The 18904-nt window shown below is 40.0% G+C and overlaps 1 long non-coding RNA gene across 1 annotated transcript in view; it reads left to right on the top strand.

Moving 5' to 3' along the window:
- LOC129024695 (uncharacterized) overlaps positions 1–18904 on the top strand; it is a 41520-nt gene that overhangs the window by 17925 nt on the left and 4691 nt on the right. The window contains exon 2 of the long non-coding RNA XR_008497123.1: positions 440–580. This is a non-coding gene — a long non-coding RNA (uncharacterized LOC129024695). The remainder of the gene's footprint in view (positions 1–439; positions 581–18904) is intronic.

Here is an 18904-nt window from a genome sequence, read left to right as displayed (position 1 = left end):
AATATGGGTGTTTCATTGAACAAGTTGTGCATTTATGATTTATGCACTTTTCTTTATGTGTGGTATATTTCACAATTTAGAAAATAAAGCTTTAAAAATGCAGAGATTGAAAAAAGTCAAAGCTAAATCTTTGTTTCAGACTAATGCGACTCCAATTTCTATCCATTCTCTCAGGACCCTGCAGATTCTAGACTTTTGGCAAAGAGAGGACCAGAGTTTGTGTCTCATTTCTCTCAGTATCTGCCTGTCACAATCTTCCAACTTTAAAGCTAACCCGACCCCAGTTGGTACCTAACAGCCACCAGCCAATTGACTGGAGTCAAAGACACCTTGTTCCTCCTACTTTCTAGTTCCCTCTCATTTCCCCATTCTCAAACTATTCTTGTTCCATTTCAGTTCCATCTTTCTCCTGAGTCTTTATTCTGTCTTCTGTTTGCAGCCCTGTTCCTTCCTTTTGGACTAATGGCTGAGTGACCCAACTGGATTTCCTTGGCTTGAACCTGAGCAAGCCCTCTCTCTCTAAAGACTTGAATGCCTACTCCCTTCACTGAGTGGTTTCTTCTGTTCCTGGCCAACTCAGGTAGGGTATCTACCACCTCCCCATCCCTAGATCTTAAAGGGTTAAAGTTCCTTATCTCAAATCCTTAGGGCCAGATGTTTCAAAATTCAGAATTTGGGGAATTTTATCAAGGTAATCATGTGTATTTGCCAATATCACATAACACCTCTAGCAGGTTGCAGCATAGCTCCCCATTATCAAATACATTAATATTTTTGTCACGAAATATATGAACATTCACACTAAGTGGGATAAAGAAAGACTATTATAATATAAGCGAAAATGAGTTTTAACGTCAAACTTATGAGAAAGTTTTTGGTTTTCAGAGCTTTGTGGTTTGGGAAGTGAAAATAAGAAATAGGAGCCCAGTGCTTGTTTGGTGGATGGATGGAAGGATGGAAACATAGATGTACACAATGAATTACATGTGTTTATCATCCCAAGTGACAAATGTACATTTAACAAGCGTCTTCATCACTTTAACCAATTGTGGGCACATCAGATTCCACCGCTGGCAAGAGGAACACTAATAGAAAAATCCACCACGTAGGTCTGCTACCAGATCATGGATGGCCTGCCTGGGGTTAAGTGGCCATCCCTGGGCCACTCTTCTGCATAAAACATCCATCCAGCCCTTTTTCCTGGCTATGAGTGAGGTAGGCCTAACTAGAAGGGAAAGTTATGGGCATGGCAGGTACCTGGGGCTAGTCTGTTGGGTCCAGTTGGAAAGGAATGGATGGGCTTCAAGCACCAATTTCAGGTGGCCCTCCTTAAATAGTATTGCTCTCAGCAAGGCTTTGCAAAGGTATTGAGTGGAATTAGTTCGAGATCACCCTTCCCAGCAAGTACTCAGAGTGCAGTAAGTATATATTTCTAGGAAAGGGTACAGCTAGGTGTTTTTTTACTTCCAGCCACCTGGGAGTGTGGATACTATATAGCTTATTGTCCTGGGATGCTTCAGAGGCAAAGCAGTGAGTTCCAGGAGAGGCTAGCAAGGGACTAGAGCATGAGTCAAAGCCAAACCTTCAGGCTTCCCAACCCAGGAGACACCAAAGAATCATGGGAGACCTCATCAGGAGAAAACCACGCAGCCACTTCCAGGACTGATGCCTAGAGGAGAAGCTCAGGGGAAGGTGGATTTGAGGAGAGGTTAGGAGGCTCAGCCTTAGAGCTCCAGGAAACTGGGTTGTTTTCTCCTAGAAGATGGAAACTGAGTTACCAGCTAGGCATCTTCCATAGCTCTGCCCCAGGCTTTTCAGTCTTAAAACAATAAGACAGGACTTACATGAGCTCTTTCATCTGTTTCTGCTCTGCTTTCCAGAGCTCATAAATCTATGATTCTCTTTTAAATAATCTTTGGGTTTTTTTTCTCATAAGAGTAATACATGCTCCTTGTTGAAACTTTGAAAAGTCAGGTAAATATATAAATATTTAGACTCACCTATCATCCCACTCACCTCTCACACATTTGCATGTATTACCTTTCTGCTTGCTTGATTTTATTTTCCATGTCTTTATAAAATTGTGATCATAGACTTTTGTATTTTGAGTTAGACACTTAAGTATATTGTGAGCATTTCCCATGTCACCACAAAAGCTATCATTCTAGCCTAATTTGAACATCCACCAGACATTGTGGGGCACACTTAGCAAGTAGAAAATGTGTACCCTGCCCTTATGGAACTTATACTCTTGTTGAGAAGATGAGGTTGATATGTACGGAACCAATAGTGATAAATACAAATGGAATATAATGAAATGTCACTTTGAGGGATAGGCTGGAAGGACAGTAGGAATCCAAAAGAGGGAAAGATTGATGTGGGCAGCACTAGTAAGGGGAGGCTCCTGGAAAAGGCAGGACTTAAATTGGCCTTTAAAGGATAAGGAAAAGGGGAATGAGAAAGGTAGAAGCATGAAGAAAACAGACACAATGGGGGAGAGCTGGATTGAGTAATCCCAAACCGTTTATGCTTATCATTGTTGTTGATGATACAGAGCTACCCAGGGCCAGGATTTCAAGACTGTTCAGGGTCCCACCTAATATATGAACAAATAAACCCAGGTCTCTAACCTAAAGGGGATTTGGAGGCTAAATGCATGAAAAATGAAGCACTGGTATTAATATGGCAGTAGCTTAGACTCAGACCTTTTTGCATTTAGTAACTGACTTGCTTCTTTGCTGCATCTTGAACAGTGATGGCTCAAACATCACAGAGTCACCAGTTGGACAACTTCCTAGCTAGATAGCTGATTACATGACTCCAGAGCCCTGGTCACAGTCAATTCACTACTGTGGGTTGGTACGAGAAGAAGGTAAACAGAGAGAAAGCCCATGTCACAAGCCCCCTTCTTCATACACTGAAGACACAGCCAAAAACTTGTTGTAAATGTTAATTAAGCCATTAATTTGTGATCTGAAGATCTCCCCAGTGGGACTATGAGTTTCGTTAGGACAGAAAACCAGTGGTTTGATGAACAGTAGAAATGCACATGAAATACCACAGTTTAAGATTCATTTGTGATGCATCAGAAATGCCCTTGCCTATGGTCAGGAGACTTGCCACTAACTAGCTATATGATTTTGACTAAGTTCTATTACTTCTTGGAGTGCATCTCAGTTTTCTTCCTCATCTGTAAAATGGGAACTATTTCAAAGTTCCCTTTTGGTACCAAAATTCTATGAACCTACAATTTCTTTGGACCACCACTTTTCAGATTTCAGGATCCCCTACAACAATGCAAATAACCCTAAGAAAGGGCTACATCTTACCCTGTGTTGCCAGTCACCACCATACCTGGGAATCGAAGTCCTTTGGGGAATGGGACCAGGAGAGCGAGCAGGCCCAGCCAGAGGGGGGAGGCACAAAAAGGAGAAGTTGGTGGACGCCAAGATGTCACCAGTTAAGCAGAGAGAGGATCTTGATACCTCCTCCTCTATCTGCCTGTCCCCTGAGTGCCCAGCAGCAGGCTGTGCTTTACTGCATGCCTACGTAGGTGCCTGCTCACCACAGGGTGCCCTAGCTGCCAGCATGCTATTCCAGGCCAATAGGAGAACCCTGAGGTGAAGTACCCTGGGGCCAATCATAGGTGGAAATATCTCTTTAATGGCCAGAGAGACTGTATCTTTGGCTCCTTTACATTGGTTCAGACCAACTGAAGACTCTCTGGACTCTCAGCCAATGCCGAGCCATCAGCCAACAGGAATGGGCTTTGCTGCTGGATCTTGTTTTCGTCTAGGGCTGATGGGTAGCCCTGCCCCAAGGGCTGCCTTGTCTCTTCATTGTCATCCCTGACTGAAAACTTTTGCCATGAACACAGAAGGCATGAGCAGTGGGACCTAATCGAGGCAGCTCAGAGAGAGGTAGGCATGCTTGGGGCCAGGGGCCATGCCTGGGCCCAGTCCCTGCAGGTGAGTGCAGGTGAACCAGCGAAGGGGAGAACAAGCAAGTAGAATTTGTGGGCATGGGCACTGTGAGATTAAAGCTAAGGGCAGATCCTGACCAATCAAACCCTTCCTCCCCACAAGCCATGAGTATCTGAGTAGCTTGTCCACAACCCTATGGTTCCCTCTTTACTCTTTCTCTGTAGCCTCAACCACAACCAGGGAGGGGTTCCTCCCAAGAAAGTAAGAGAAGCTTATTGGAGAAGGTGTGCCGGCTCCCACTTGCAAGCTGCATTCTCTGACTTAGGATGCCCGCAATGATCAGAGATATAGACTTGGTGACTCTGGCCTTCAGAGATACATGGATTCCATAATATTCACTTCTAACATCTCAGACTATAGTCTGACTATCTCCTCATATGCTTTAAGGAAGTCTAGGGTTGTGGGTTCGATCCTGGGTAAGCTGGATAGCCTTCTTCACTTTGGTCTCTGACCATTGACACAATTATTAGTCCCACCCAAGGGCAAAATCTCTAACCTGAACAGCTATTTAAGCAATGTGTACACAGGAGGCAGAATGAGAGAGTATGGAGGGTACAGTGAAAAGCCTTCCCTGTTTCTGGAAACATTCAGTCTTACATCAAACACTCACTGAATGCCTTTTATGAGGCAGACACTCTACTAGATGCTAAGATAATGAAAAAGAATAAGACACATGAACTTTTGATGAATCCCACCAGGGTAGAGCCAAAGGGAAGAGTGTGTTTTAAGCACTGGTGATAGACTACCTTTAAAAATAGACCTGAGATTATAGTTGGCTTTGGAATCCCCCAGAACTAGCCCTTGGTAAAACTGGTCACAAATGTCTGTTTACAATGCCCCTTAAGGTGCTCCCCTATTAAAATTTTCTTTCAGAAAAAAAAAACTGTACTTCAAAATTTATGTAAGACCTTGGGCAAGTCAATTCTCAGTCCTCCCTTCCTTAAAATAACAAGTTTAGGCCTGGGGCTGTGAAGCCCTTTCCAAATCTAATAGATCATCTAGGCGTCTGTAGTAGCAGTCATTTACTCATTAGTATAAATTTAAGTAGCTATGTTCCTTCTCCCTGGATTAGCTACATTTTAAGCTTTGTTTCCAGTTGTGGAATGAAAGACTTTGTCACTTAAAAATATTGCAGGAATCTGCCTACAAGAGAGAAAAGTATTTGTGGAAGGGAAATGAAGATTAAAGAGGTTATAATAAACCTCCCCAATATCCTAACATCCTCTTTCCTTGGGCTCTAGGGTCCTGCACTCTGTTGAGGTTAATCCCAACAGATTACTTAGTTACTAATAAAAAGAATCATTAAAAATAAAAAATTAAGCCCTCCTGGGGGCTTACAATGATCTAACACCAAGAAACTGTTCCAACAATGAACCTGAAAAGCCTAGTGAAAAGTTCTGAGCACATATTATACAGGCTCAGGATGCAGGAATTGCAAACAGCACTTTGCCCCTTGCTTCTTCCCTCTTGTTTTGGCTTCCTTTGGAGCCTAGATCTCAGTCCTACTGGCCACAGATATTTTGAATGATTCAAGGTCAGGAAAAGGGACAATGATTCAGAAATGCACATCATTCCTTAAGTACATTTAATTGTAAAATACATCTAATCAATCCGATCACCTGTCTGAACATGGCAGCTAGGAGAAGCAAAGCAAAGCTTTTGCGTTTCACACCAAACCAAAGTAAGAAGCTAAAGGCGGTAGGGGGAAGGGATGGGATCAATGAATCCAATCAATGGTCTATATTAATGTTTCTTATATGATAGTGCTGATTTGCAGCTTTCCAGGTGCCAAATGGCATCTGGGAAACATTACTCCATCCCCCAATTGACGTAATAATTAGATTGCATAAATGGTTCCTCTGCGCTCACTGCCAGCCCAAGAGACAAATGTTATTGGTGAGCCAATCAATCTTTCCCCCCGTTAAAGTTTCAACCTGCGTCAGCAATTATGCTGTGGAGGTCGAAAGCCACCCAAATGAGTGAAAACTGGCAAAGATGAATTTCAGGAGTGGATTATACTGCACTATTTCCCAGCAGAGTGTGTATGGTCAGAAACTGGACAGGTACATGAACAGATCTGCAACTGGATATACCACCAGGCGCCAGAAGAGGAAAGAAAGTCTAGTGGCATCTTCTGCAAAATTTTGCTTTTCTCTATTCCAGTTGTCTCCTTCATACTTAGATAAACCAAGGGGCTGAGGAGAGTATGGCAGGGGAAGACATTAGTAACTTGTTATTAGTCTTTGCGTTAGGCTGAATAATGCTCCCCCTCCCATAAAATCCACGTTCTATTCCTAAGAACATGTGAATATTATCTTCTATGAGACTTTGTAGATGTGATTAAATTAAGCATCTTGATATAGAGAGATTATCTTGGACTAGCCAGCTGGGCCCTAAATGCAATCACAAGTGCCCTTATAAGTGTGTCAGAGAGAGATTGCAGACAGAAGAAGAGAAGGCAATGTGACCATGGAGGCAGTGATTGGAGTGGCGTGGCCACCAGCCAAAGAATGCCAGCAACCATCAGAAGTGGGAAGGGGCGAAAGATGCATTCTCCCCTAGAGCCTCCAAAGAGAGCTCAGCCCTGCCAGCACCTTGATCTTGGCTCAGGAAACATATCGGACTTTTGGCCTCCGGACTTTGAGATAATAAATTTCCATTGTGTTAAGCCACAAAATTTGTGGTCGTTTGTTACAGCAGCCCTAGGAAACTAATATAGATCTCCATTACTAATCCCAGGTCACAGGTAGAATGATAAACAACCTTCCTGTTGTATTGTAAAGAGCATCAAAATCCTCCTGTAGCCAAAATAGGCCCTCAATCTATCATGATGCAATGTCAAGGACTAGGAATCCAAAATTCACACATGTATGTCAACATTTCTACTTTTTGAGCAATTCTTTCTTGCTACTACATTGCAAACAGTACACATAAGCCCTTGTTTTCCATTAGTCCTTTTGCATGAATTTATGCATCCAATTAACTCCAGCCACCAGGCAGGCCTTGGAGGGACAGGGAGGGACACTGAGCAGGTAGGGAAATACAGTAAATATGTCTAAATTGAAACCACAATTGGGCTCAAATCAAATCTTTTTTAGTAATAACACTAAGTAGGGCCTTTAGGAAAACAAGTCATGGCAGAACTAACTTAATTTACTCTTCTGATAAGGTTACAAGGCTTGTAGATCAGGAGAATGCTGTAGACAGGATGCATCTGGATTTTAACAAGGCTTTTGACTTAGACTCTCATGAGCTCTTTATAGATAAAGTGAAGAAATACAGACTGCAGGTGAGACACCAGAGGTAGCAGGTGGCTGCTGATATGTGGATCAGGGTCTCTAGTGATAGGTCACAGATCTTTACATCAGTGTCAGTCAAGTCACCATTCTTATCCAACAGCTCAGACAGATGGCATGCTCTCAGAGAGTGAGGATGCTGGGAAGCTAGAGGATCTAGCTAACAGATTGGATGGGAGACTCAGGATCCAAAACAATCTCAGTAGGCTGGAGCATGGGCTGACCTCTGTGAAATGCAATGTCCAGCATTAGGAATTCAAAATTCACATGTACAAAGACAGGCTTATGTACAGAGCACCCGTCAGCATACAGAAGGCAGAGGAGATCAGTAGGCAGACAGCTGGATGAGTCAGAAGAATGGTGAGGCTGGCAAAAATTAAAAAAATTAAACAATAAAAGCTAAATGTAGCTGAATGTGCCTCTCTGGAAACAAGAGAGAACCGTGCTAACACTTGATTATTTTCCATTATCCAGGCCATACTGGGTTCCATTCTGGGCAAAATTCCTTTTATCTCCCAGATGTGTGTTATCTTTAAAAAATAAATAAAAACAAAAGGTGGAGGGGAAATGGAGAGATGTTGGCCAAAGGATATAAAGTTTCAGTTAGGAAGAAGAAATTCTGGAGATCTATTGTACAGCATAGTGACTACAGTTAATAATAATGTATACTTGAAAATTGCTAACAGAGTATATCTTAAATATTCTCACCACACACACATACTAAGTATGTGAGGTAATGGATATGTTAAATAGCTTGATTCAATCATTTCACAATGTATGCATATATCAAAATGTCACATTGTACATTGTAAATATATACAATTTTGTTTGTCAATTACATCTTAATAAAGCTGGGGAGAAAAATACAAAAAAAAACTTACCAAAGTATGTAAAGTGAAAATTGACAGCGTTCCTCCCTCCCAGTACCTAACCCCAAAGGTAATCACTGTTAACAGAATACTGAGTATCCTTCCACACTTATCTATGAAATTATTTATGATGTACAATTTATTAACACAAATGAAAGCAAGCTATATATATTGTTCTTGGCCTTGCTTTTGATTTAACAATATATCATAGGCATTTTCCCATGTCAGTGATCATAAGGGCTAATAATTACTGTACATTTTCCATGTACCAAATACAATTCTATAAATACTTCATATTTTCATTCAGTTAAAACTCATAATAACTTCCATGAGATGAAGACTATTGTTATTATTCCCACTGTAGAGAAAAGAAAACAGCTCAGAGGACTTTCCTAAGATTACAGTTATTTAATGGCAGAGGTTGGATTTGAGTTCAGGTCTATCTGGTTCCAGAACCTATGCTCTTAACATCTACACCAAGCTGCCTGTTAGTTCTTTGAGGGCTACCTCATTAAAAAAAAAATACAGTATAGGAGTTTATTGTATCTGTATCATAATTTAATTAATCTTATGTTAGTGGACATAAGATTGTTCTGTTATTGAAATATTTTTCAGAGCTTTTAATATGCTAATGTGCATTATGAACCTCTTAAGAGGTGGATATAGTAGGCAATGTGTCCAAAACTTCCTTAACCATGGCATCCTTTTTTTCTCACAGAGTACTTGAGAGACTGGAGCATTGGGAATCAGATTTTGGTGTGCATCTGCATCATCTGGGATGCTTTTCAAATGCAGATCCCCAGGCCTCGACTAAAGTGCTTCTGATATGGATAATTTATAGATCACACATTGAGAAATACTGCTGTGTGCTATGGGATTAATATTTGATGTGTAAAATGAATATGAGTGGCTACATAACCACAGTTTTATTGATCAAAGATATGAGTAGCTGGGAGAGAGAAACACTCTTTTCCCTTCCCTCCTCAGGTCACCTAATCATCAGAACCTTATTCACTCCAATGCCAGAAACCCACATCAAGGATGCATTAATCTGGCATCCCAGTGAACTAAGTTCCCAGGAGACTAAGCCACCAGTAACCATCACATCTCTCCACCTCCCTCAACGAAGAACTTGCCACTACTGAAAGTCTAAGATAATAATAGATTAAAATCCATTAATCAATAAGTTAATATTCCATGCATATTCTAACTCTTACTATTGGGACCTCTTCTTTTCAGTTTCTCTCATCTACAGATACATTAAGAATAGTCAGTTTCTTTTTCTTTCTTTCTTTCTTTCTTTTTTTTTTTTTCTCTGAGACAGAGTTTCTCTCTTGTTGCCCAGACTGGAGTGCAATGGTGTGATCTCAGCTCACCAGAACCTCTGCCTCCTGGGTTCAAGCAATTCTCCTGCCTCAGTCTCCTGAGTAGCTGGGATTACAGGTATGCACCACCATGCCTGGCTAATTCTGTATTTTTAGTAGAGACGGGGTTTCTGCATGTTGGTCAGGCTGGTCTCGAACTCCCGACCTCAGGTGATCCACCCGCCTCGGCCTCCCAAAGTGCTAGGACTACAGGTGTGAGCCACCACGCCCGGCCTAAGAATAGTCCATTTGTAACACAAATATCTGCAGAGCAAGAATTAACCCAATAGGGACAAAAACAAATATGAGAGAATAAATGTTATTATGTGTTTTTAAACTGTGAGTTTGGAAAAGTACAAGATGTCCTGCTTGTGCTCTCAAGTTATATTTAATATCATCAAATCCCACTCACCATTGCAGGTTATTGCTTAACGGTCACCTGAGGTCGAAGTGGAGACAGGAGAGAAAGGACAAAGGGGGAAAGGATGAGAGGGTGAAGACATAGCCAGACTGCTCAAAGTAGTGCTTAGCAGGGAGGATCCTGGAAACATTCATCTCCAGTGAGTGGACAGGGGGGCTTACTTGAGAAGGAGCCAGAGTAGGCTATTGCTGTTCAACCCCAAACCCTGCACTTGAGACCCCCTCCGCAAATCACATGGTGAGATTTCCAAAATACCCTTGCCCTTAGAATCTCAAAGGATTCTCACTTCAGCTGCAAGAAGCCAAGGGGGCATTACTACACACCCTATTTGACAAGTGGGGCTTTAAAGGCTACAGAGGTTTGGAAGAGGCAATGCCTAGTGTAGAAAAGGAAACCAACAGATCATGATGCAGTGCAAAGTATACCGGAATTTATAAATTTACATTTAGCAGAATCTCAAGCATGTCAAATTGCATAGAAAAAAAGCTGGAAGGAAATATGGACCCAATATTGATCGTTATGGATGAATGACGTTTTCTTCTTCATACGTGTCTGGGTTTTCCTCTCCCCTCAAACATTTCACAATGGGCTTTACTGGTTTTATACATAATAAAAAAAAGGTAAACACTAGAGAAAAATAGGGCATCAGCCTAAAATTCAAGTTCCATCTCTGCTCCTCTCACTCTCTGAGACTCAGTTTCTACAACCATCCTCAGGGAAGTAAGATTGGATGGAGATATTGACTGAGAGAAAGGAAAGGAAAGGAAAAGAAAGGGAAAGAAAAGAAATGGAAGGAAAGGGAAGAGAAAGAAAAGAAAGGGAAGGAAAAGGGAAGAGAAGAGAAAGGAAGGGAAGGAAAGGTCAAGACTAAAATGGTGGTCTAGTTGAGGTTATCTTGGAAAAGGAGATACTGTTCTCTGACCTTAGAGATGGTGGCTATGATAATGCTTTGCAAATTGTCAAGAGCTATTATGCAAATGACAGGACTCATTGCTCTTAAAGACCCCTGCTCCCCATCAGACATATGTATGCACACACACACACACACACAGACACACACACACCCCTTCCCTAAACTGCTTGAACATTTATACTTTGGCTCAATTTTCTCTTCCATTTCGGCGATCTCATTACCAATTCTAGGCAGCGTCTGTTCTCTGCTTGTCACTAGCCAATCTAGCTACCTTGGATTCCCCAGTATATCTGAGTTTTTTCCCCCTATAGACTGTTCTGTCATTAACAAGTGTCATCTATGTAACCCAAAGCCATGTCCCAGAGCTCTGCAAGAGCCAGCATAGTGACTAAAAATGCAGCCTGGTCCAACCAGGACAGGATCTACATTTCCTTCTTTCAAGCCAGATTAATTACCTCATTAATGATAATTCCTCACCTATGCCCAGAGTCTATGGTTTGCAAAGAAGCTGTATATTCTGTATCTTTCTGGGGCCTCACAGCAGTATTGGAAGGGAAGCAAGTCAGAGATGGACACTCCTGTTTACAGAACACAGAGAGGGCAAGTGACCTGTTCTAGAATCACAGAGAGTGAGTAAAAGATAGTATCAGAATTCAAATCCAACTTTATCCCATACCCAAGCCAGGCTCTTTCTCCTATAACATAGCATTAGCTTACAGTTGGATATGGAGAAAGGAAAACACAGAAAATGAGTAACTACGCACATGACCTTTGAGAGATTCAACATGACATGGTTGCAAAACCTTTTTCTTACTGGAATAAGACAAGATCCATGATTTGTAATAAGACTCCATTTGGAATCTGGAAGCCAGATAAGAGAAAGTTCTCTCTCTGAGATTAGCACTGGGCTCTTCCACGAATCATTTCTTCATTCATTTGTTCATTCACTTATTCAGTATATAAGCATTTATTAAATATTTCATATGTGCCAGGCACTGTGCTTAGTGCTGATGGATAAGATATAAAGAAAGGCAGGATATGGTCCAGAGCCTCAAGGAATTCATCATGGTCAAAGAGGGAGGAACTTAAAACAGACATGGCTAATTCCAAATACATAGCAAAGTAGGATTCATGCCATGAAAGGGTAAAATGCTCTGGTAGCCTAGAGAAAAGATTCAGATCTGTTTGCTGTTTGGGGGATGTGGGGTGACTTCATGGTGTGTGAAACTGACCAAGGAAGGATGAGTAGAATTTGAAGAAATAAGAACTGGGTGGGTGTAGGGACTGCCAGGAAGAGAACAGCATGATGTAGGCACAGTTGTAAGAAACCAGATGGATTAGACGGGAATCAGTGAATAATTCTATTTTGATGGAGCTGGGATTGGATACAAGAAAGAAAAAGATAAGATGGGAATATATGTTTGGGCCAGATCATGGTAACTTTGGAATACTGTGGGCCCAGCATCAGTTTCCATCCTTCTCAGAGGCCAGCAGTGGCTGTGCAGGAAGGATTTGAGGAAGGCACAAAGGATGGACGCTGCTCCCTTGGATCCAGAGGCCAAGGGAAAAAATAGTGATGCTTACATTCATTCCAAAAGAAGGAAAGCCACACTAAGTCTTTTTGGCAGGGTAGCAAATAATGGCAAGTTGCTTTCAGAGAAAATGTGCTCAATTTTGGTTTTTTAAAATTATTTTTATATATTTAGGGGGTAGAAGTCCAGATTTCTTACATGCATATATTGCCTAGTGGTGAAGTCTGGGCTTTTAGTGCACCCATCCCCCCAAAGAGTGAACACTGTAGCCAATATGTAATTTTTCAATCCTCGTCCGTCTCCCACTCTCCCACCTTTTGGAGTCTCCAATGTCTGTTATTTCTCCCTGTATGTTCATGTGTATCCATTGTTTGGCTCCCACTTCTAAGTGAGAACATGTGGTATTTGTCTTTCTGATACTGAGCTATTTCACTTAAGATAATAGCCCCCAGTTCCATCCATCTTCTTGCAAAAAAACACGACTTCATTCTTTTTATGGCTGAGTAGTATTCGATGGTGTATACATACACCACATTTTCTTTATCCAGTCATCCGTTGATGGACATGTAGGTTGATTCTGTGACTTTGCTACTGTAACTAGTGCTGTGATAAACATGTGAGTGCAGGCATTTTTTAAAAAATAATGATTTATTTTCATTTCAGGAGAAACCCAGTAGTAGGATTGCTGAATCAAATGGTAGTTCTATTTTTAGTTCTTTGAGAAATCTCCATGCTGGAAAATGCTCAATTTTGTTCACTGAAATTTTGGCCTTGGCACCTTCCCCAGTTCACCTGCTATGCCTTTACTTGTACTAAACTTTAAACCTGTAGTGTCATCCTCAGCCTGTCTCCCATGAATTCCACTTGTTGAGGATGCAGATTCATTTTGTTCCAGGTATTTTTCCTGCCCTTTGCTTCAGTGGTCCTCAGTTCCCCATAGTTAAAGCCACTGATACCTGCTTCTGCTCAGTCTCCTTCCTGGCTCCTCCTTGGCTTACTTCTTTGGAGTTAGTCTTTTTTAGTTTAGTTCCTGGTCCTCTTCTCATAGTCTAATTTGAAGATGCCATTCCTGAGCAATGTGGTCCACACTCATGGCTGCAACTACTTTGCCAATAACTTCTAAATCTTTATCTTCTCTTTTCTGAGTCCATGTCCCACAAATCCAGTTGCCTCATTGTACATCTCTACTTTGATGTACCACAGTTAACTCGAACTCGAAATCTCTTCCACCATTCTAGAAGAAATAAACTTCTAGAAGAAATCTCTTCCACCATTCTGGAAGAAACAAACATGCTTTTCCACCTAATCTACTATCATATGCTTCATCATGCAAATTAGGCACCTAGACCTTTTTCTTGACACTCTCCACCCACTGTCCCCTAAATATCCAATCAACCAGCAAGTCTTGAAATTTCTACTTCTTTAATATTAGCTGAATATGTCTGCTTCTCTTTATCTCCCTGCTGATATCTCAACTGGATTCCTAAAATAGCCTTCTGCCTGATGTCCTTGACCCTGAATAATGCGCCCCAATTCTCACACAAGCCATGAATCAGTACTCTTTTCAAATATCACTTCTTCCAGGAAGCATCTCTGGATCCCTCTCAACCAGTCCTCTCTTGACATAGATCTTGCTCTGGGAATAATGGAATTAAATAGCATCTCATAGCCAAAGAACTTCAGAAATGTTGATGTTATGTCCTGTTTCTGTAAGAGGAAATTGGGACAAGGGAGATTTATGCTCCCCAAAAATATTCTTGAGGTGTATTCTGCTGTGGAGAATCCTGAGGTACATGTGTGCCTAAGAGAGCAGGAGTTCAGGAATTGGGAGTGGGCTCCAAGGGAGCAGCCAGCTCTGTAGAATCCACACTAATCTGCCTCCAAACACTCCAAGTTTTCTAATTTTACCCTTTTTCTTTGGCTTTCTCACCGAAGATGTGACCCACTGCTGCAGGGATTTGGGAAATAAAATGCATCATTAATCAAAAATTACTCTTCCCTAAAATAAAATATTAGCTCTGTTGGGTGGTTAATTGCATTATCAGAATGAACAGCTCATCCTCTTTTACAAGGGCTTTAAACACTGATCGCCTAATAAGTGCAGGAATTATAGTTAATCTAGCTCAAAATTTAATTATGATGAGTCATACATCACAAAGCAAGCACACAGGGGCAAAACTCTGGTGAAGTCATGTCCAACTGACCTTGACCCCAGGCCTGCTGGTTCTTCTTTCTAAGTGGGAAATTGGAAATCCTTCCTGTTTGTGAAATAACAGGGACATTCAAACAAGACCCACCCCAGTCTATCTCAGAAGTCTTACGGGAAAGCCTGCCTTAATCAAATCTTGCAATGAGAAAGCCCAGAAGCAGTTCTCCCTCTGGGCTCTGCCTTTCCAGACCCTGTTAGAGTATTATGCAGTTAGATTTGAAGAACACCATTACAGTGGATCCAGGCTGGGATTAGGTATTAAGGAATTGCGTGAGACATTCAGAATTTCAAGAATGCATCTAAATATATAGTTTCAAAGACTTTCCTGGTTGACACAGACCTAAAAAGTCAACAGTTCCTCCACGTGGTATGGCTTTGTGTCCTTGAATTCTCCCAATTGCTCACGTAACTGAGGACAATCTTCAAGGTATTTTTCTGAGTAAAAAAAGCTGATCAGCCTTCTTCATTTGGAATTTTCCACTTCTAATAATGTGGTTTAAGAAGTTATTATCTCTGAGCAGTTACTGGCACCTAAATTATTTTCTCACTGGTCATTTTAATTATTTGTATACATATGCAGGTTGAACTCAATGGCATCACTTTTCATTAATGACTGCTAAATTCTTTTATATTTAACCCATTATTCAAGCTAGTCATGACTTTGGGGAATACTCTTTCTGCCCTCCAAAATAGCTGCATCTTCTTCTTGCTCTTTGCCATCTGTACTATTGAAAACAATCCTATTTTTTTTTCCTGTTTGGATGTCATATATATTTTTTCTTTACCATTTCAAGGGTGTATCAATCTCTATGTATTTATTTCCTAATGAGGGTATTAAGGAAGCCTCTTATATGTCTTTATTCAATCTTCCTACCCTCTAGGTTGACTTCCTTTTCTTGGTATTTTGGGGCTTAGGATAAAAAGATTTTGATCTAAACCTTCCATGATTATAGGCATGTTAGTCATATTTCCTTCTCTTCCATTTTGCTTATCTGTTGTTGTGCTACAAACCATCCGAAATTTAGTGGTCTTAAGCAACAATTTTATGTTATTCATTATTTCATGGATCAGGAATTTGAGACAGCCTTGCCTAGTGGTTTGTTTCTCATTCATGTGGAGTTGGCTGGAGAGCTGGGACTGGACACTCCACTTTCAAGATAGCTTCTGCACCTACATGTCCTCAAGGTCTGGAACCTTGTACCCCACCTCAATATGACATCTCATCTTCCAGGCCCACTCCATATGACTTGAGCTTTTCATAGCATTGATGGTCTTAGGGTAGTCACATGTTGGCTGGCTTTCAAGAAATCAGTGAAAATTTCCAGAGCAGTTAAGAGCTATTCCAAGTACTGTAACAGCATCACTTCTATTGTATTTTATTGGTAAAAGCAGTCACAGGCCCCATCCAGACTCAAAAAGGTAGAGAAATAGACTCTACTTCTTGATGGGGTAGTGGCATTGCAAAACAGCATATAGAATATGACATATTGTTGTAGCTGTCTTTGGAAAATACAAACTTCCATACTTTCTATAGATTTCCAGACTTAAAAGTCTCATACTTTAAAATACACATGGAGAGACTGTGCAAGGATGGAGAAATTTCAAGAAACAAAGATTTAAGGAACTGGACTATTTACCTTGAAGATAATATCATGTGGTGGATGAAACAAGGATTTAAATTCATAAAAATCTAGATTCAAATCCTACCATGACTCTTACAAATTTTAAACCCATGGAAAAATAACTTTATACATCAATAAACATTTACTAAGCATTTTAATATGCTAAGCATTGTGCTAGAAACCGAGGTATACATAAATGCCTAAAACAATATATAAGCCTTCAAAAAGGATCTTGAATGAGACCCATGTTTCACGTTTGGGTAACCAGTTGTTTTGTGTTGCTATTTACTGTGATAAAACATACAGGAGAAGACAATAGTTTCTGTATAAGCTAAAGTGCAGGGTTAAGCAGGGGAAGATGTCAAATAGGCAGTCAGAAATACTAGAATACTGAATGGTCTTGTCTAAAGATACAGTTTTGGCAGTGATCAAAATAAAAATGGTAACTGAAGCCCTAGAAGTGTATGAGTGTGCAGAGTGAGAAGAAAAGGTGGCATAAAAATGATCCCTAATAAAACATCAGTGCTTAAGGGGTAAATGGTGAAAAAGGAACTTGCAGAGAAAAGATTACCGGATTTGAAGACATAACATTAGAAGCTTGAAAATTAAACAAAGAGAGGAAAAATAAAAAATGTCAACATAATGTTAGTGAGTTGTGAGACCATTGAAATCAACCTCATAGACATAATCAGAGTCATCAAAGGAGGAGGCAGGACAGAAAAAATATTTTAAGAAATAATGGCTGAATATTTTTCAAATTAGATAAAAATTATGAACCCACAAATCTAAGAATCTCAACAAATCCCAAGCATAAAAATTGTGAAAAACTACACCAAGGGACATCATAATCCAATTGCTTAAAATCAGTGATAAAGATAAAATCTTAACTTTAAGATAAATCTTAAAAGAAGCCAGTACAAGGGGACTGGGAGTGGGGTGGGTTAGGTGTGTGGTGGAAGACACATTACCTAAAGAGGGACAATTATAAGAAAGCCAGCAGATTTCTTACTGGAAATGATGCAAGTTATAAGACATCAGAAAAAATATATATTTAAAAGCACTGAAACAAACCTGTTAACCATGCTAACAATGGACACAGGAAAGCTAAAGTGGCTATATCAATACACGCAAAATAGACTTCAGACCAGTGAGGGTCTTTTCATAATGTTAAACAGGTTAATTCATTAAAAATACATAATAATCTTATATAATGAGGTTCAAAAATACATGATGCAAACACTGATAGAGCTTAGACAAATCCACGATCATAGTTGGAGATTTCACTACCCTTCTGTCTTAGTCTATTTTGTGTTGCTATAAAGGAATATCTAAGGCTGGGGAATTTTTAAAGAAAATAGTTTTATTTGGCTCATAGTTGTGCAGGCTATACAAGAAGCATGAAACTAGCATTTGCTCCTGATGAGGGCTTCAGGGAGCTTCCACTCATGGCAGAAGGCAAAAGGGAGGCAGCAAGTACAAAGATCGCACAGCAAGAGAGGAAACAAGGTGTGGGGAGGTTCCAGGCTCTTTTTAACAATCAGCTTTTGTGGGAACTAAGAGGGCAAGAACTCACTTTCCCTCATCTCGGGAGGATATGAATCTATTCATGAGGTATCAGCCCCCAGGACCCAAACACCTCCCATTACGCTCTACTTCCAACATTGGGGATTAAATTTCAACATGAGGCTTGGAGGTATATCCAAACTATGGTAGCAACAAATGATAGAAAAGTAGAAGGTTAGTGAGATTAGAAAAGACTAAAAAAGCGCTTTCAACGAAATTGACCAAAGTGACATTTATAGAGCACTTCACCCAAAGTATTGGAATAAATATTTTTCCAAGTACAGATAGAACATTTATCATGATAGACCATATTCTGGCTCATAAAACAGACCTGAATACTTTTAAAAAATAGTAAAATTATACAAATATATTCTGATCAATATGGAATTGAATTAGAAACCAGTAACGGAAAGACATCTGAAAAGTTCCCAAATATTTTTTTTAAAAAAAAACCTAAACAATACACTTAAATTACCCATGGGTCGAATAGGAACTCATAAGAAATGGAAAATATTTTGAAGTGAATAAAAATGATAATACAAAATACCAATTTTGCAGATTGCAGCTGAAGTAGTGCTCAGAGGACAATTTATACTATGAAAGGCTATATTAGAAAAGAAGAAAGGGCTCATATCAATAATCTAAACTTCCACTTTAAGAAACTGTAAAGTAAAAGCAAATTAAGCTCAAAGTAAGGAGAAAGAGGGACATAAAGTTAAGGGTAGAAATCAATGAAATATTATGTAAAACAGAAAAACAATTGCGAAAATCAACAAAACCAAAAGCTAATTTTTTGAGTAGATCAATAAAATTGTTAAACCTCTAGCCAGACTGTTCAGGAAAAAAAAAGAAAGAAGACATAATTTACTAATATCAGGAATGAGAGGGGTGATACCACTGCAGATTTTACAGGTAATGAAAGAATATTATAGACAATTTTAGGCTAATAGTTTCAACAACTTAGATGAAATGAGCAAATTTCTTAAAAGATGTAAGCTATCAAAGCTCACTCAAGAAGAAAGAATTTGTAGTTGAAAACCTTTCTACATAAAAAATTCTAGGACCAGATGGCTTTTCTGGTCATTTTTACCAAATATTGAAGAAAGAAATAATACCAATCCTACACAAACAT

This window comes from Pongo pygmaeus, chromosome X (assembly GCF_028885625.2).
Source record: "Pongo pygmaeus isolate AG05252 chromosome X, NHGRI_mPonPyg2-v2.0_pri, whole genome shotgun sequence".
NCBI lineage: Eukaryota > Metazoa > Chordata > Mammalia > Primates > Hominidae > Pongo > Pongo pygmaeus.
The sequence above is the reverse complement of the archived record's forward strand: the minus strand, read 5'-3'. Positions and strand labels throughout refer to the sequence as shown.